We start from the raw sequence: 19,648 nt of genomic DNA on the forward strand, positions 1-19,648 counted from the left end.
ACAGCAAGCCAGTCCTCTGTCATTTGCCTGGGTCATCTGATCACAGAATTCGACTACATTAGTAAGTGTTGACCTGCCTTTAATAAACCCATGCTGATTTAAGTCAATTAGTTTAAAAAAAATTGTCATTTTACATTAGGTTACACACACCTTTCAAAAATGTACCCAGTATGGCAATTAACTTCACTGGTCTCTAATTACCGATCTCTGAATTAAGAACCCTTTTAAATATGTGAGTTATAGTACGACAGTTTCCCAGACAGAGGTACTATGCTAAAGAAAACTGGAAGCAAGCTAGAAAAAAAGTCTGATAATCAAATCCAAGAAGAACGACAACCCCACAGATTACATCTACTTATCTTTTTCAGCACCTTAATGATAATATTTTCAGTGATTACAGAGCAAACATAGTATACCAACAGATAAGGATGCAAGTCATTGCGAGATGAAGGTAAACCCTGACTACAAAAACTGACATAGCAATCACTGAACATATCCAATATTATTTGGATCAATATACACCTTGACATTACTCCTAATGGTCATAAAATGATTTCTGTACTTTTATATGTAAAAATAAAGCCATGGTAAGTTTTTTTTTTTCTTTTTAGATTTTTTACCAATATGTTTTTGCATAATACCCTCTCTTGTTTTAATCGCAATTAGTAGCTCCATTGAAATTTTATTCAATTACTCTTTGTTGGATATTTAGGTTTTGTGCACCCTCTTTTTATACTTGTACATCTTGATCAATTTAGAGCTCCACCGTCTAGGGAGAGCACCATTTTTTTATTGAACACCAATATCCTTCTGTAAAACTGCATAAACAGGTCAACTTAATATGTTACAGTTATTCTCTATTTTATATTATAATAAACCATAATTAAATTTATTACCAGCATAATATTTCTTATGTACCATAATTCTATACAGCATGAAATTATGGTTAGACTTACCCCAATGGTGGGTCAATTTTAATCTCACTTACTAAATGCTCAGTGTTAAACACAATGATATCTAATAATTTTTTTAAACCCTAGTTTTATATTCAGCCAACTGACAATACCCACTGAATGTTAAAATATCCATGAATTATCTGCCAAAAATAAGTTCCAATCAATAGCTCAGTTGTTTCAGCCTCCCATTAATATAGTATTATTGAACATATCTGATATTACTTGGGCGCTGGTATAACGGTTAAGGTGTCTGACTCACAGACACAAGGTACAGTACTTGATTCTCACCTTTGAGAAGAAAATTGGCTAGGCTTAGAATGGCCTATTAAGAAAGCTAGCCTATTAATTAGCTATGAACTTATGGGAATTGTTGATGGTCTAGTGGTTAAGATTTGGTGCTGTCACCACCATGGCCCAGGTTAAATTCCCAGGCAGGCAGTTTCAATTTCAATGGATTTCCTGTTGAAATAACATTACAAGTTCAGCAGGTTTACCAAGTTCCTACACAAGCAGACCATATTGACTTTCCCAACAATGATACTCTTATGGATTCATATGCTACAGGAGAGGCCACAGGGCATAAGTAACCCAAAACAGCTATCATACTTGTAAATCTCCTGCATGAGCTAGTAAAATACCACTTCACAAGTCAAACTAATCAAAGATTGGTCAAAGCTTTTGAATGACTTTTAGTTTGGAAGGGAAATTGGGCTGCTCCATCACACTGCAAATAATCACAATATAGCATTATATAGCCATATATGAATAAAACCGCTGGAACAGCAATTTTCAGGATAAGGCAATATAGAAAACAACATCAACGTTGAAATACTGGAATCTTAAACCCAGAAAGCATATGGTGCTGAATGGATTTCAAATATATTTCAAAATATATCCTACTAACTCAACCTGCCCAATGAACCGTTGCAAAAACAGTATATGAGGAGAGTTATAGCTCTAATAGAGAATTACATCATAAGCAGCCCATGGTAATATAAAGCTTAAATCCCCAAACTAGTGGGACAGAATACTTAATGAAGACACTGCAGACAGATGGGAAAAATTCTGCAAAACCTCATACAGATAAATTCCTTTTATGAAGTTTCAATATATGTTCATAAGATCACAACAGGCAAATCGATCTAACAGATTATCAAGACCCTAGGTACTGAAAGGATTGCTTATTTGTTCCCTCTATCAATAAGGGCAAACAGAAACAATCCAGAGGTGAGCTTATGGATAAACATTCAATTAGTTTTGAAGAAGTATTTTGACATGGAGTGGAAGATATCTTTCCCAAAGGATCTCCTACCTATGAAATGTCTATCCCACCAACAGGTTCTGTTAATATGATTATGTAGATGTAGGTCTTTGAAGAGGGTGCTGGTGGTATTACCATAACAGATGAGCCAGGGCTGGGCTATTCATACTCTTAAAGACCTAACGTAGGTCCCCATGAAGGGGTCTATAAGACATGGAGAAGAGCAAGAAGGCTTAAGTTATTCTGCACTCCTGAAAGGAGGACATACTTTAAATTTTCTTTGTTGTTAAGAATTACTGAAGTTTTGCAAGTGGAGCAATATGCTACACATTATGTAGGGATAATAATGCCATTGGATCTGGGAGCTATAAATTTAATAATTAGTTTTACTAGGCAAGGATTTCCTAATGAAATATGCATGGTGGTCAAACAAAAGTTTGTTGTTCACAAATGTACCTAGGTCTTTGAGTGTGTGGGTGTGCATATGTGCACGTTCTTGTGCATCTGCATGTTTCTATGTGTGTGTTTTTGTGTGCACTCTCATTTGTGTGTGTGTGTGTGTGTGTGTGCGCACGTATGCGTGTTTGTGTGGCTGCATGTGCATTTTTGTGTGTGTTTGCAAGCTGGGCTTTACGTCATGGTGTCCACATCACAAATGTTATGATTCAGACCTTCCTGAAGGCTATAGGTATCAGTTGGATATAGCGGTTGTCTATGGTAAGACAAAATTTGTACCACTCAGCAAACTTAATGGAATAGCTTCATCAGCCAGAGACCCTTGATTTCAGCAAAGACACTAGTAAAGTGTATGCCAAAGGGGACCTGACCCAGTACAGAACCCTGAGATATGCCACTAATGACAAGCATTTTAGGAAAAAGTGTGGCACCAGCCCTCATTGTGTGGATTCTGTCTGGCTACTTGGCAACCTAGTGCGTTAAGAATTGATATATTAAGAGGATATGTTCATTTATGACACCAATGTGTGATATAGTGACAAAGGCCTTTGTCAGATCAAGGTAGATGTGCGCTAACAAAATGTAACCCATTGTTTTGGTTACCCTATTTGAAGAGGCTCATCAGGTTCAGCAGACAAGACATGCCCCTCATACAGCTGAATTGGTTGAGATAAGGGAAAGCAGATGGAGTATTTTATAATAAAACACAAATGATATAGACCATTACTTTATAGGCAATACTAATAAGGCCAATAGGTTTACAGTTCCCCGCATCAGTGGTAGGGACACCTTTTTGTAGGTGTACTACTACTATGAATATTCTCCAAGCATAAGGCTTACATCTAGTAGAAACGCTTATGTTAATGAGTTTGACAAAGGGATTAGTGGGGCTGTGCTTAGAGGTGACCTGGAGACAATCTAGTATGTTGAGTCCCATGGAACTATTTTTTTTTTTTGGGGGGGGGGGCACTTAGGATCCATTATTTTGAAGTAATCACAGGAAGAGGCTGTGAAAAGTTAGAAATGGAAGATAAGCTAGGTGGGGGTGAAGTTGAAACTAAATTTGCTTCTAAGTGCAATGGTGACATTTTTCAGATCTGAAAATGTAGTGACACTACAAACAGCTCAGTATAGCACTGGAGTGTTATCAAAGTTAAAGAAGGCATCATGGTTATCTTTGAAAGAGACACCAATATTCAGCTCATGCTTAGCTTTGTGAGATTTAATCTTATATCCAAGTTCTTTGCAGGCATTACTGAGAGTAGCCTTAGAGAGTTTATTAAGTTTAAGTTTATTCTTTATAATTAGGAGGTTTAACAAATTCTGTAATAAAGTAAAAAAAAAAGTTGGATTCCATCATACAGGTTATTATTAAATTTGCTATCATACTTGTGATGAATGAGGACAGATACTTCAAGCAAGTAAAATTTTGTGATGTAAGCAGTTGCTAAGCAACCAAATCACTAAGGGGAGAAGAGATAACAGGTCAACACAGAGTGCTAGGAGATTGGTCTTGTTACTCAATTCATGACCATTTACAACATTCCATCAAGTTACCTTCTTTTCACATGCCTAGAGTCCCAAATTACTCTGTCCGTGAGCCTGTGAGTCTATGCAAGCAGATAAAAGCATATTCTTTGGGAATGCATGCATGTTAGTATGGAGGAGGATAAGATGATTTTAAAGCCTTGAAGCATGCACACATGCTGATCCAGGACCAGCCCTGCCAGTTATGTGTTCTTAATACTAATCCTTATCATATATTCATTACTCAAACAATATGTGGTCAAAACCTGGAAAAATCTACACAGTGGTCTGAGTCACTGGTCATCATTTACTCCATACATCAGTCAGTCAAGTGTAAGAAAATTTTAGTTTTCAGATCTTTGGACTTGTTAGACAAGCCACATCAAAGCATGGGAAGAAATACTCGTCAATATTAGACATGGCCATGTATAAAACTGTGTTCAGTTCTTCTCACTTTGGAATGTCACTGCTATTAACTCATCTGTATGGAATAAACAAACATGGCAAAACAAGTTGGGCTTCACAATGGGTAACGTGAATGCTCACATCGAGATAAACAGAGACCAATGTGGAAGACTGCCTAGGTTCATATGATCGCAGCAACAAGAATAATGAAGCAGAAGCCACTGCAGACTTCAGTCTAGCAAATTGCTTAATGGTTGGCAACACACAGTTTGCTAGAAGAAACAATCTAAAGATGTCATACAACAGTACCCAGCATGCAAATCAGGTACTTCCTCCTAGTAAGGAAAAGGCATTATGACCAAACTGCATATTGCAAAGTTATCCCTAAGAGCTAACCCCTAGCATATAACAGTGGTGGGCACAATCAGCAGCAAGTAGCAGTCAGAAAAGGCTATAATATCGAAAGATTAGAGAGAAGACCTGTAAGTTAAATGAAGTTCAAGGAAATACCCCTGGATCTAGCACCTCAGGAAGAAAGAAAATAGATGGCTTACCATACGTCCGGTTTTCCCCGGGCATGTCCTCTTTTTGTGCTCCTGTCCGGGCGTCCGGCCGGTTTTGTCGTTTTGAGATATATGTCCGGGTTTTACAATCCCGAGGCAGAATTCAAATCTACGTATACGCGGAAGGTAGAAGAGCTCGCGGGAGTCGCGAGACTGTGTTTGCGCAGGGAGAAGCGCAGGACTGTGCATGTGTTAGGGAGGAGGAGGAGGTCTCAGCCACATAGCCGATCTGTCATCACAGAGTGAGTGTGTGTCGGTGTCTCCGTTTTGGTTTTCACTACTCATTCTGGTATGTTTTTTTTAAGTCAGTTTAACTTACTGGTGTTAAGTTAATATTCATAACTTAGTGTTAATGATGGATAGTTGTTTCTTGCCGACGATGGGCGAGTTGTTGCGTTGCGGTTGAATACATTTTGGCCATGTGTTGTGTACTTCGCCTTTGGCTTTCTGGGTTTTTGGAGTTACTTATTATGGTAATTTGGTGTTTTAATCATCTCTGCATTTTGCAAATCGGTCTTTAATGATGGATAGTTGTTTCAATCTTGCCAATGGATGAGTTGCGGTTGAAAACATCATTTCGGCCATGCCATGTGTTGTGTACTTCGGCTTTCTGGGTTTTTGGAGTTATGTAAATTTGGTGTTTTAATCTCGGCATTTTGCAAATCGGTCTTTTAGTAAATTCGGCTATTAGATGTAGACCTGTTCTTATACCTCTAATGAAGGGATTTTATTTTTGTGATTTTTGGTCTCCTAAAAAGACTGCTGAGCTTTGGCGACCCATTTAGATTATCTTTTTTGAAGGCACTTGAATTAAAGTACAGTAAACAAAGTTCTGTGTCTCAAATTTAGTGCTTTGTCTAATTTTAGGGAGCTTTAATATGAAGGCATGGGGTTATTATTCATATCATAGATAAAACTGAATACATCATTAAGATGTGAAATACGTTCAACAGATATGGTTTCAGTGAGTGCTCACAGTATGGCATATGGCATGCTTATATTATAGATAGTTATTTCTCATAAATGCTATTGGAAAGGGTCATTATACTGATATTATTTTACATGGTTTCTTATCCCATTATTGGAAAATGTTTAGAATTCCTAAAGTGTATATGAATGAAGTGAATTTTCCTTTTAGGTCACTCATAAAGCAACAGGGTCCAAGACTGAACCCATGACCATAATAGAAGAAAAATGCTGATCCTTTTTTGTTTAGGATGTCCTCATATGTGGAAGTTACTTTTGATCCAACAGACCATGTCAGCACTGTTCTTATAGATGCCAGGCACTGTTTTGTTATTCTGGGGATCAAATCCCTTTATACTGTGTCTGCCCAGGAGGAATGGATATTCCAACTTGCGAATTTAAGGTGTATGGGTTAGCTGACTGTAGATGAGTTGTTTATGATATTTTGTGTCTGATTTTAAAGAACAAGTACTTTGTATTTCCTGAACACTAGTATTGTCAAACCCAAGGGTAGCAATGGGTTACTGTTTGGCCCCAACTTTTGCTAATATTTTTGTGGCCCAGTAGGAAGAAGCATATGTGTATCATGGTATATACATACATTATCTTGTGATTTGTCAGCATAAGTTAGATATCTTGGTTATTTATTCATGTATTTTTTTGTGTAGGGTACAGGTTTGTGAGTTGGTAGTTGCTTGGGGTTATCCAGTTGACAAAGCTTATTCAATGGTCAGTGCGGTTATTATCAACAGATATACCAGATAGCCACCTCTTGTTTACAATACCATGTTACCCTATGCCCAGGACAGTAGAGGTTTAAAGTCCAATATTAAAATGGCAGTAGACATGTTAGCCTGAATGTTCTTTGTATTGTTAGCTAAGGAGGGACAAGCTTGGCTACTACTTGGTTGGGAAACACCCTAACAAATACCAGGAGCTGATTTTAAACTTTTTCAGTATCCCAAGTCTAAATGAACATATTAGTGTTAAATCTGAACTAAAAGTGAATCCGTTAAAAATCACCAGTGGTCAGGCTAACTCAGCATTCCTGATTTAAGATAAGCATGCCCTGGCCTGGCCACAACTTACATGGGTGACCCATGTGAATACCAGCAGCTGGTTTTATGCTTTTTATAATCTGATTTCTATGTGTATGTGTAAACGGGAATGTGATTCTACATTTTTGTCTTAACAATGACCGTTTTTTTTTTTTGTTTTTGTTTATTGCTGTTAATATACATGCGATGGGTGACCCATGTGAATACCAGCAGCTGGTTTTATGCTTTTTATAATCTGATTTCTATGTGTATATGTAAACAGGAATGTGATTCTACATTTTTGTCTTAACAATGACCGTTTTTTTTTTTTTTGTTTGTTTTTGTTTATTGCTGTTAATGTACATGCGATGGTTCATTTTGTTTTTGTTTATTGCTGTTAATGTACATGCGATGGTTCATTTATTTTCTGGAAAAGTTAGTATATATGTACTACATATTGAAAGACTGTGTAAGCAAGTTTTGGGGCCAATCAAAAAATAACCAAACACGAAGCTACTTGTGTTTATAATGTGGAACTGTGAAATACTGCATTACTAAAAGACCTTGGGCCAGATTCAGGAAGGCTTACACGGAGTTCAAGAGTAGTGTAAGCCTCCGTGTAAGCCTCCTGATTCAGGAACAGCCCAAATCTCCGTGTAAGAGACAGCTAACACGTCTCTTACACGGACTGGGCGTGGAAATGCTCAATACCTCATTTGCAGCTCAAAGATATGCAAATGAGGTATTTGAGCGATCCACGAAGCAGAAACCAGTCCGTGTAACGGACGTGTTAGCTGCAGAAATGTACTCAGCTGACAACTGAGTACATTTCTGCAAAATTAAAAACGGAGCTATGTCAGCTCCAAATAAAGGGTGCATATGTTTAATTAAGCATGCCAATGGCCAAATATGTGGCCATTGGCAGGAAAAAGTGTTGCAAAAATAAGTTATATAACTTTTTTTTTTCCCACGGGATTTATGTGTTTAACTGCAGCGCACACCGCATAAACGGGTGCGCTACCTAAAACTGAAAACCGAAGCTTATAAACCCACAATTGTGGGATTTATGTATTACATGAAATGTCAATGGAGGGACTTGCAGACCAAAAACAATATGGCCTCCGTTTAGTGGTTGTCAAGGGGGGAAGCTCCGTGTAAGACATGTAACTAAGCATTACTAGGCAATCCTATGTAAATGAGGGTTGCAATACTGAATCACACTGCCACATAGGTAATGAGCACTTTCTGAGTAGTGTAAGAGTTAGAGAAGGGGGAGGAACAGAGTAAGAGGTAGGTGACATCACGGGGGGGGAGATTAGTAATAAATGTACCAGATTGGAGGGCAATGTAAGGTAACAGATGACAGACAGACATCAGGGAGGGAGGTGAGTCCCAACAGAACATTAGGAAAGTCAAGAAATTGAGGGTATATGCTATCCCTACACTCCAAGTTTCTTGATATACGTGCATGCGCGCGTGTAAGGCAGGTTCAACATGTGGGAGCGTGTTGCAAACTGTTTACAACGGTTTGCTGGCGCACGTGTAAGGCAGTGTCTTGCGTTTTAGCATGAATCAGCCTAGCTAACACCGTGTAAGGATGTGTGCGAGCGTGTAACACCGTGTAGGGATGTGTACGCGCGTTTAAGTGACTGTGAGCGTGTTTAAGCTGGTGTGCACATTGCTCCCCTTCAGGAAACAGAGAGGAAACAGGAAACAACCAAAATACAGGGAAACTGCCAGAGAATACTGCTGGAGTTAATTGGTGGAAACAGTTGGAAGCAGGCAATTATGCAGACAGACTAGAAGCCCAACCCAGCACTTAAAACACTGCAAAGAGCAGTGCAGGGTGTTTCTCACAAGAGATACTGCAAGAAAGTAAGCTATCAGAATTGAAAACTGAAAAAGCTGAACTCAGAGCAGAAATGCTAGGGGCTGCCATAGCTGTTATAATCAGACATAGGCGAATTGCTGAGGGTGGTGATAATGCAGATGCTGACAGACAACCCAGAGTGAGGAGAAGGAGAAGAGTATACAGGCCCAGGGTCACCTACCATGGGTTACATGAGCTGGAGATAGTAGAGCTATAGAGTGGACAGAGAGCTCCTGCAGCAGATTGTTGAGCTGTGCAGGCCACGCCTCACACACAGAACCAACAGAGGGGAACCCATCCCAGTGGAAACCAAGGTATGTGTTGGCCTAAGAATACTAGCAACAGGTACCTTCCAGAGACCAACTGGCGATATGATGGGGATATCACAGGCATCAGCCTCCAGGGTACTGCACCAGTTCCTGGATGCCATGTCACCACATGTCAGTGATCATATATATGTCCCTAATGACCGTGAGGTTGTGGCCAGCAATATGCGTCTCTTCCAGGAAATAGCGGGATATCCTGAGGTGCTGGGTGCAATAGACTGCACGCACATACGCATCAAAGCACCAGCCGGTGAGCGGGGTAGAGCCTACATTAACCGCAAGGGATACCCCTCCATCAACTGCCAGGTCGTGTGTGATGCCCAGGGCATAATAATGAATGTGTGTGCTGGCTGCCCTGGGAGCTACCACGATTTCCACATCTGGCATCTGACGCAGCTGTACCAATCATTTGCCAATGGGGACTTCCCACACGGACACCTAGTGGGGGATGCAGGTTATGCACTTGAGCCGTGGCTGATGACACCCATCAGAAATGCACACACACCTGAACAGGAACGCCATAATGAGGCACACGCACAAACACGTAATATAATAGGCGTGTGTTTGGGCTGCTCAAGTCACGGTTCCGGTGTCTGGACACATCTGGTGGAGCTTTGCAGTACACACCAACTACATGTACCCAAATGATCATGATATGTGCTATGCTACATAATATGATCCTGCGGAAACAGCTGCAGCAGGACCAGCACAGGGCTGGGCCAAACATCCCCCACCATTGCCAAGGCCACCACAGGCAGGGGTGACTCGGAGGAGGAACAACCTGACCTTGTCCCAGTAGGCAGAAGGAGGCGTGCCCAGTATGCCCTGGCCTTGGCAAAGAGGCAACGATAGCACATACGCTTGGTCAGTAGGAACACTGGGACTGATACCGCTCTGACTCACTCATACAGTAACAGGGATGCCGAACATGACACAACCTGCTTCCAAATTACAGGGAGTGTAGTATGTGTATCCGACAGAGGTGGCCCTGCAGCACCACCTGAGGCATGAATGCCATGTGTTAAGTAATGTAATATCATGTACAATATGCACACCTGAAGACCCCAACTAACATCCATATCCACGCATATGACCCTGCGGAAACAGCTGCACGTCATACAGTGATGTACATGTGCAAAAACATGGAACAAGATACAAAATGAGGGTGACTAGCAATAAATAGCATGGATAACCACACACCCATGTTTGTACCACAACAAGAAGCAACATGGAATAGCCATGGTCAAAAACCAATGGCTAAAACCGACTACTACTATATAGCCTGCTGCAGACCACTGTCCTAATAGCAGGAACTGCCCCAGGCCTATGTCCATAGGTTCATACTTGGCTATCTGCCCTAGGGCATTAATAAGCCTAGCCCAGAGTTTTGTGGCTTCTGCCACCCTGCAAGTTGATGGATAATATGCCCATTATTTTGCTGTGCCTCTGTCAAGCAGTGATACTGAGGTTATCCCTGGGGTATACCTGCAATCTCCCATCCATTGGTCAAGATCTCACTTGAACAAAGCCAGTGAGGTTCTCAGCCTCACATGTACCAGGATGTTGTTCCACAGCATATGGACTCTCTGGGTGATGAATCTGTCCCTCCAGCACATCCTATTAATATCTGTTTTGAGGTTTAGGTCTCCTGCCCTTGTAGTTCTGATGGATGTAGAGGTCTTGAGGTGAAGCATGTTCATTAATTCTGGGTTGGACATAGCCTTGTATGTCAGGCACAGGTCACCTCTGAGCAGACAGTAAGCGACTGAATACAGCTGGAATTCCTTCAGTCGGGCAGCATAAGAAATATGTTTGAGACCCTTTCACCTCCTGTCGAGGAATTTGTGGGCCCATCCAATCTGAATGGGGCATTGTATGCAATCATTGGTCTGATGAGTGATGAGTACAGGGAACGATGACCTCCCTTGATCTAGATGTGAATCACTGCATGATGAGGTGGCCAATGTAGAAGGCCTTCCAAACTACCCTGGCAATGTGAGTGTCAAACAAAGGTCACTGTCAACCTGGGTGCCCAGGTCCCTGATAACCTACGTTGTGCTTAGAGGATTGCCACCTAGATGGGAAGTAGTGGTAACCTTGTTCTTCCTGAAGGGTATGGCTATGCATTGTTTAGTGTTTAATGTAAGGCCATGGCCGTGGCACCAGTTATCTGTGTCTATGAGACCCTTCTGAAGGATGTCTGTGTCAGATGGGTTTCAACTATGCTTCCCAGTTTGCAGTCATCTTCAAACTTTGTCAGCCATAATCCTCCTGTGTTTGCTCATACTTCTGAAAAGTAGATACTGAACAAATGTGGGCCCAGGACTGAGCCCTGTGGGACACCACTTGTGACAGCTCTGGAGTGTGAACTGGCACCAGCAACTTTGACCCTGTGTGTTCCGTCACTTAGGCAGTTTGCAACCCATGCTGTGATGTATGGGTTCACAATTAAGCTGGTGATGTTTTCAATGATACCTGAGTGGGGTATTGTGTCGAAAGCCTTTGCCAGGTCACGGTAGGCTGTGTGGACTGCCTTGCCCACGTCAGTGGCCTGGGTGAGTGTTTTGAAAAAGTCAACCAAGTTTAAAGGCATGATCTGCCCTTGACAAAGCCAAACTGGATTGGATCCAATGTCTGCAAGTCCCCTATGTCTTCATTTAGAATTCCCATTATGATCCTCTCCATAGCTTAGCAGAAAAGGCTTGTCAAGCTGATGGTATGGTAGTTTCTGGGGTTGGTGGAGGCACCTCCTTTGTGAAGTGGGTCCACCATTGCTGTATGCCACTCCTTGGGAACATATCCTGAGGTGAGGCTAAGATTAAACAGCTGCCCTAACTGCGGGTGTAATTACTCATTGAGTTCATGGAGCACACAACTGGGGACACCATCTGGTCCCATGGATAAAGTGTTTTCTGCCTTGGATTGAGCAGTTCCCACCCCAGCAGTGGAGATGTTTGGGGGGCTACAATCCTCTGGTGTACATACCCCCCCCAGTTGGGGGGAGGGGGGAGAAATCTGCACTGAACCTGTCAGCCAGTATGTTGCCAATGTCTGTAGGTGCAGTGATATCAACATCATTCTGAACTAAGTCTGAGCATATCTGGGAGTTTCCTCCCAGGTTTCAAACATAGGTAAAAAGGCCTCATGATTGTCCCTGGAGTCCTGAGTGGGTTTACTCTCAAAACATGCCTCGGATGATTGTATGGGGGAACCCAGTGTTTAACTCACAATGAGCAGGGGTGTCTTCCCCCCTACGGATTACGCTCTATCTCGTAGTAGCTCCTTCCTTGTGTTGTACAGCTTGTTTATGGCTAGGGTCCACCAGACTGGATGCTTGCCTGTGGTACAATGAGTCATTATTTGGGATTGCCTGAACCATGCAGTCCTGGAGGTGCTGGTAGAAGGCATTTCCAAGTGATACAGTGGCTTGGGTAATGGTGTCCGCTGGCCTGGGGGCCTTGAAAGAGACCACACCAGTCCTCAGAAATGTGAAGTCGGCATTTGAGAAGGTCTTCACCGTTTCTTTTCCCATCTGGGGTGTGGGTGGGATGTGGACTCCCACTGAGAGTAGTCCATGATCTGATCTTACCAATGATGGGTATACGTCTGGTGTTGAACAGTGTGACCCCATGTTCGTGATGATGTGTTCTAGTATGTTGCTTCCACTTGAGGATTGGGACCAGTTGTTCCATGGCATTTCAGTGTATGAACTCTTGGAACCTTTGTGTTAGTGTTGTGGCATGATTAGTGATCCCAGTCTATATGTGGATAGTTGGAATCACCCAGTAGGATGGTGTTTGGAGATACATTTATCCCCTTCAGTGTTTGCAGGATAGCTGTGTGAGGTACCTGAGTTTGAGCGGTGGCATGTAACATGCTACAAACTGCAGAGCAGTCTTGCCTACGGTCACTGGCACCTGGATGGTCTCCGATGCATCGTGTGTTGCCACCAACCATGAGGTGAGGGTGTCCTTGATGAATATGGACACCCACCATCCTTCTTGGTGTTGTCGGGATGCTGGTGCCGGAATGCATGATATGAGGTAACACCCGATAGTGCCGATGGTGCTGTCAGAAGCTGTGAACCAGGTTTCAGGCACAGCACAGACATCAATGTGCTACATACTGAGAAGGGCATAGAGTGTGTGCAGCTTGAGGTTGAGACCTTGGGCATTGAGCAGCATTAGCCTTAGTGTCTTTCCTTTACTGTGTTCTAGGGTGGTAGGTGTAGAATCTGAATCTTGCATAAAAAAGGCACAATGGGGGTGGCAAGAGCATCATCTGAAATCCGGAAGCCCAGGGGTGACAGGTGCAAGCCGTCCCTTGCAAATCACCGTGGCCTGTCCATGTCATCACAGGCAGACAGACATTGGACCCCCTTAGAATGACACCATAGTCTAATCAAAATACTACAGCTGATCATCTTGTCTCTGTTTATGTGGCATCATACTTGGTGAAGGTAGGATACTGCCGAAGGTCAGGGTCATACCTGCCTGGCCTACATAATCAGAGGGATCCTCTATGTCTCTTTCCATGTAGTCCAGGGAGGTACATCTCAGGTCGTTCACACCAGCATGGATTATGACTGGGTCAGACCTGTACTTGCAGTTTAGTGACCTGAGTGCTTGCATTATGTGGTGGATTCCAGTGCCCGATAGCCAGCTTACTGTGACCTCCTCTGTACCTGATCTGGTGAGTGGGACATCAGTGTGTCTGACTATGGAGTCACCTATGACAAGTGTGTCTGGCATTGTGTTTGGCCTTAAGGGCTGTGACTGTTTGGCACACCGACTCTGTGGTCAATGTGTTGCATGTGCTGTGCCCTGTGGAGGCAGTTGTGTGAGTGTCTGCTGTGGTGGCCACCGCCATTCTGGTAGACTTCTGATCAGAGCCTCTGAGAGTGTCTATGTGTATGATCTTAAGTTGTGACAGTGCCATGTGAGACTGGATTAAAGATGTGTGTGTGGTTACCTTCACCCTCTCTGTGGTCTTGCTAGTCCTATGTTGAGAGAGCTCAGCCTCCACTTTGGCTATATAGTTGCATCTCTCACATGTATGTGTGTTTTATGGCAGAAGGAGAGGGTTGTCAGTGTACATGAGGCAACTGTAACAGTGCCTCAATATTCCCAGGTTCACCAGCTGAGCAGGAGAGGACACTAGCAACTGATCCCTAGACATGCTAGAAGGAATAGACAAAACAATGTTGGAATACAGGGAGATATCAAGCCCCCCAAGCCACATCATACTGTTTGATTGACAATAGCTACACATACACCGGTGTTGCCTAGTGTCATAGTGTACTACTAGGCTATCTGCCCTAGTGTATGTATAAGCCTAGCCATAGTGATGTGGCTATTGCCACCCCTTATAGTGGTAATAAGTGTACAGAATAGATTCTGAATATTGTGCCTCTGACTTAGTAGTGACACATTATGACCCCCTTACGTAATTGAATAACATGACTGTGTCTCTGTCTAGTCTGTGCCTCCGTCTCATATGCAGTTGTCCAGATGTCTCCTGAAGAGAGTCAGTGAGGGACTCTGTCAAACATGAACTGGGATACTCTACTAGAGTGTGAGATACCTCTGAGTTATGACTCTGTCCCTCCAGCATGTCCTATACATGTATGTGCTGAGGTTCATTTATTTTCTGGAAAAGTTAGTATATATGTACTACATATTGAAAGACTGTGTAAGCAAGTTTTGGGGCCAATCAAAAAATAACCAAACACTAAGCTACTTGTGTTTATAATGTGGAACTGTGAAATACTGCATTACTAAAAGACCTTGGGCCAGATTCAGGAAGGCTTACACGGAGTTCAAGAGTAGTGTAAGCCTCGTGTAAGCCTCCTGATTCAGGAACAGCCCAAATCTCCGTGTAAGAGACAGCTAACACGTCTCTTACACGGACTGGGCGTGGAAATGCTCAATACCTCATTTGCAGCTCAAAGATATGCAAATGAGGTATTTGAGGCAGAAACCAGTCCGTGTAACGGACGTGTTAGCTGGAGAAATGTACTCAGCTGACAACTGAGTACATTTCTGCAAAATTAAAAACGGAGCTATGTCAGCTCCAAATAAAGGGTGCATATGTTTAATTAAGCATGCCAATGGCCAAATATGTGGCCATTGGCAGGAAAAAGTGTTGCAAAAATAAGTTATATAACTTTTTTTTTTCCACGGGATTTATGTGTTTAACTGCAGCGCACACCCGCGCTACCTAAAACTGAAAACCGAAGCTTATAAACCCACAATTGTGGGATTTATGTATTACATGAAATGTCAATGGAGGGACTTGCAGACCAAAAACAATATGGCCTCCGTTTAGTGGTTGTCAAGGGGGGGAAGCTCCGTGTAAGACATGTAACTAAGCATTACTAGGCAATCCTATGTAAATGAGGGTTACAATACTGAATCACACTGCCACATAGGTAATGAGCACTTTCTGAGTAGTGTAAGAGTTAGAGAAGGGGGAGGAACAGAGTAAGAGGTAGGTGACATCACGGGGGGCCAGATTAGTAATAAATGTACCAGATTGGAGGGCAATGTAAGGTAACAGATGACAGACAGACATCAGGGAGGGAGGTGAGTCCCAACAGAACATTAGGAAAGTCAAGAAATTGAGGGTATATGCTATCCCTACACTCCAAGTTTCTTGATATACGTTACGCTTGGCGTGTAAGGCAGGTTCAACATGTGGGAGCGTGTTGCAAACTGTTTACAACGGTTTCTTGGCGTGCGTGTGTAAGGCAGTGTGCGCGCGTTTTAGCATGAATCAGCCTAGCTAACACCGTGTAAGGATGTGTGCGCGCGTGTAACACCGTGTAGGGATGTGTACGCGCGTTTAAGTGACTGTGAGCGTGTTTAAGCTGGTGTGCACATTGCTCCCCTTCAGGAAACAGAGAGGAAACAGGAAACAACCAAAATACAGGGAAACTGCCAGGAATACTGCTGGAGTTAATTGGTGGAAACAGTTGGAAGCAGGCAATTATGCAGACAGACTAGAAGCCCAACCCAGCACTTAAAACACTGCAAAGAGCAGTGCAGGGTGTTTCTCACAAGAGATACTGCAAGAAAGTAAGCTATCAGAATTGAAAACTGAACAAAGCTGAACTCAGAGCAGAAATGCTAGGGGCTGCCATAGCTGTTATAATCAGACATAGGCGAATTGCTGAGGGTGGTGATAATGCAGATGCTGACAGACAACCCAGAGTGAGGAGAAGGAGAAGAGTATACAGGCCCAGGGTCACCTACCATGGGTTACATGAGCTGGAGATAGTAGAGCTATAGAGTGGACAGAGAGCTCCTGCAGCAGATTGTTGAGCTGTGCAGGCCACGCCTCACACACAGAACCAACAGAGGGGAACCCATCCCAGTGGAAACCAAGGTATGTGTTGGCCTAAGAATACTAGCAACAGGTACCTTCCAGAGACCAACTGGCGATATGATGGGGATATCACAGGCATCAGCCTCCAGGGTACTGCACCAGTTCCTGGATGCCATGTCACCACATGTCAGTGATCATATATATGTCCCTAATGACCGTGAGGTTGTGGCCAGCAATATGCGTCTCTTCCAGGAAATAGCGGGATATCCTGAGGTGCTGGGTGCAATAGACTGCACGCACATACGCATCAAAGCACCAGCCGGTGAGTCGGGTAGAGCCTACATTAACCGCAAGGGATACCCCTCCATCAACTGCCAGGTCGTGTGTGATGCCCAGGGCATAATAATGAATGTGTGTGCTGGCTGCCCTGGGAGCTACCACGATTTCCACATCTGGCATCTGACGCAGCTGTACCAATCATTTGCCAATGGGGACTTCCCACACGGACACCTAGTGGGGGATGCAGGTTATGCACTTGAGCCGTGGCTGATGACACCCATCAGAAATGCACACACACCTGAACAGGAACGCCATAATGAGGCACACGCACAAACACGTAATATAATAGAGCGTGTGTTTGGGCTGCTCAAGTCACGGTTCCGGTGTCTGGACACATCTGGTGGAGCTTTGCAGTACACACCAACTACATGTACCCAAATGATCATGATATGTGCTATGCTACATAATATGATCCTGCGGAAACAGCTGCAGCAGGACCAGCACAGGGCTGGGCCAAACATCCCCCCACCATTGCCAAGGCCACCACAGGCAGGGGTGACTCGGAGGAGGAACAACCTGACCTTGTCCCAGTAGGCAGAAGGAGGCGTGCCCAGTATGCCCTGGCCTTGGCAAAGAGGCAACGCATAGCACATACGCTTGGTCAGTAGGAACACTGGGACTGATACCCGCTCTGACTCACTCATACAGTAACAGGGATGCCTAACATGACACAACCTGCTTCCAAACGTACAGGGAGTGTAGTATGTGTATCCGACAGAGGTGGCCCTGCAGCACCACCTGAGGCATGAATGCCATGTGTTAAGTAATGTAATATCATGTACAATATGCACACCTGAAGACCCCAACTAACATCCATATCCACGCATATGACCCTGCGGAAACAGCTGCACGTCATACAGTGATGTACATGTGCAAAACATGGAACAAGATACAAAATGAGGGTGACTAGCAATAAATAGCATGGATAACCACACACCCATGTTTGTACCACAACAAGAAGCAACATGGAATAGCCATGGTCAAAACCAATGGCTAAAACCGACTACTACTATATAGCCTGCTGCAGACCACTGTCCTAATAGCAGGAACTGCCCCAGGCCTATGTCCATAGGTTCATACTTGGCTATCTGCCCTAGGGCATTAATAAGCCTAGCCCAGAGTTTTGTGGCTTCTGCCACCCCTGCAAGTTGATGGATAATATGCCCATTATTTTGCTGTGCCTCTGTCAAGCAGTGATACTGAGGTTATCCCTGGGGTATACCTGCAATCTCCCATCCATTGGTCAAGATCTCACTTGAACAAAGCCAGTGAGGTTCTCAGCCTCACATGTACCAGGATGTTGTTCCACAGCATATGGACTCTCTGGGTGATGAATCTGTCCCTCCAGCACATCCTATTAATATCTGTTTTGAGGTTTAGGTCTCCTGCCCTTGTAGTTCTGATGGATGTAGAGGTCTTGAGGTGAAGCATGTTCATTAATTCTGGGTTGGACATAGCCTTGTATGTCAGGCACAGGTCACCTCTGAGCAGACAGTAGCGACTGAATACAGCTGGGATTCCTTCAGTCGGGCAGCATAAGAAATATGTTTGAGACCCTTTCACCTCCTGTCGAGGAATTTGTGGGCCCATCCAATCTGAATGGGGCATTGTATGCAATCATTGGTCTGATGAGTGATGAGTACAGGGCGATGACCTCCCTTGATCTAGATGTGAATCACTGCATGATGAGGTGGCCAATGTAGAAGGCCTTCCAAACTACCCTGGCAATGTGAGTGTCAAACAAAGGTCACTGTCAACCTGGGTGCCCAGGTCCCTGATAACCTACGTTGTGCTTAGAGGATTGCCACCTAGATGGGAAGTAGTGGTAACCTTGTTCTTCCTGAAGGGTATGGCTATGCATTGTTTAGTGTTTAATGTAAGGCCATGGCCGTGGCACCAGTTATCTGTGTCTATGAGACCCTTCTGAAGGATGTCTGTGTCAGATGGGTTTCCAACTATGCTTCCCAGTTTGCAGTCATCTTCAAACTTTGTCAGCCATAATCCTCCTGTGTTTGCTCATACTTCTGAAAAGTAGATACTGAACAAATGTGGGCCCAGGACTGAGCCCTGTGGGACACCACTTGTGACAGCTCTGGAGTGTGAACTGGCACCAGCAACTTTGACCCTGTGTGTTCCGTCACTTAGGCAGTTTGCAACCCATGCTGTGATGTATGGGTTCACAATTAAGCTGGTGATGTTTTCAATGATACCTGAGTGGGGTATTGTGTCGAAAGCCTTTGCCAGGTCACGGTAGGCTGTGTGGACTGCCTTGCCCACGTCAGTGGCCTGGGTGAGTGTTTTGAAAAAGTCAACCAAGTTTAAAAGGCATGATCTGCCCTTGACAAAGCCAAACTGGATTGGATCCAATGTCTGCAAGTCCCCTATGTCTTCATTTAGAATTCCCATTATGATCCTCTCCATAGCTTAGCAGAAAAGGCTTGTCAAGCTGATGGTATGGTAGTTTCTGGGGTTGGTGGAGGCACCTCCTTTGTGAAGTGGGTCCACCATTGCTGTATGCCACTCCTTGGGAACATATCCTGAGGTGAGGCTAAGATTAAACAGCTGCCCTAACTGCGGGTGTAATTACTCATTGAGTTCATGGAGCACACAACTGGG

At 43.6% G+C, this 19,648-nt stretch overlaps 1 protein-coding gene across 1 annotated transcript in view; it reads right to left on the minus strand.

Moving 5' to 3' along the window:
* The window catches only part of EFR3A (EFR3 homolog A), a 2,300,516-nt gene extending 2,295,189 nt beyond the window's left edge, over positions 1–5,327 (minus strand). The window contains exon 1 of the mRNA XM_044066245.1: positions 5,160–5,327. The gene's annotated coding sequence lies outside the window, so the exon portion shown is untranslated. The remainder of the gene's footprint in view (positions 1–5,159) is intronic.
* Positions 5,328–19,648: the final 14,321 nt, after the last annotated feature.

The sequence above is a fragment of the Protopterus annectens genome, chromosome 3.part1 (assembly GCF_019279795.1).
Source record: "Protopterus annectens isolate FY-2018-M chromosome 3.part1, PAN1.0, whole genome shotgun sequence".
Classification (NCBI taxonomy): domain Eukaryota; kingdom Metazoa; phylum Chordata; order Ceratodontiformes; family Protopteridae; genus Protopterus; species Protopterus annectens.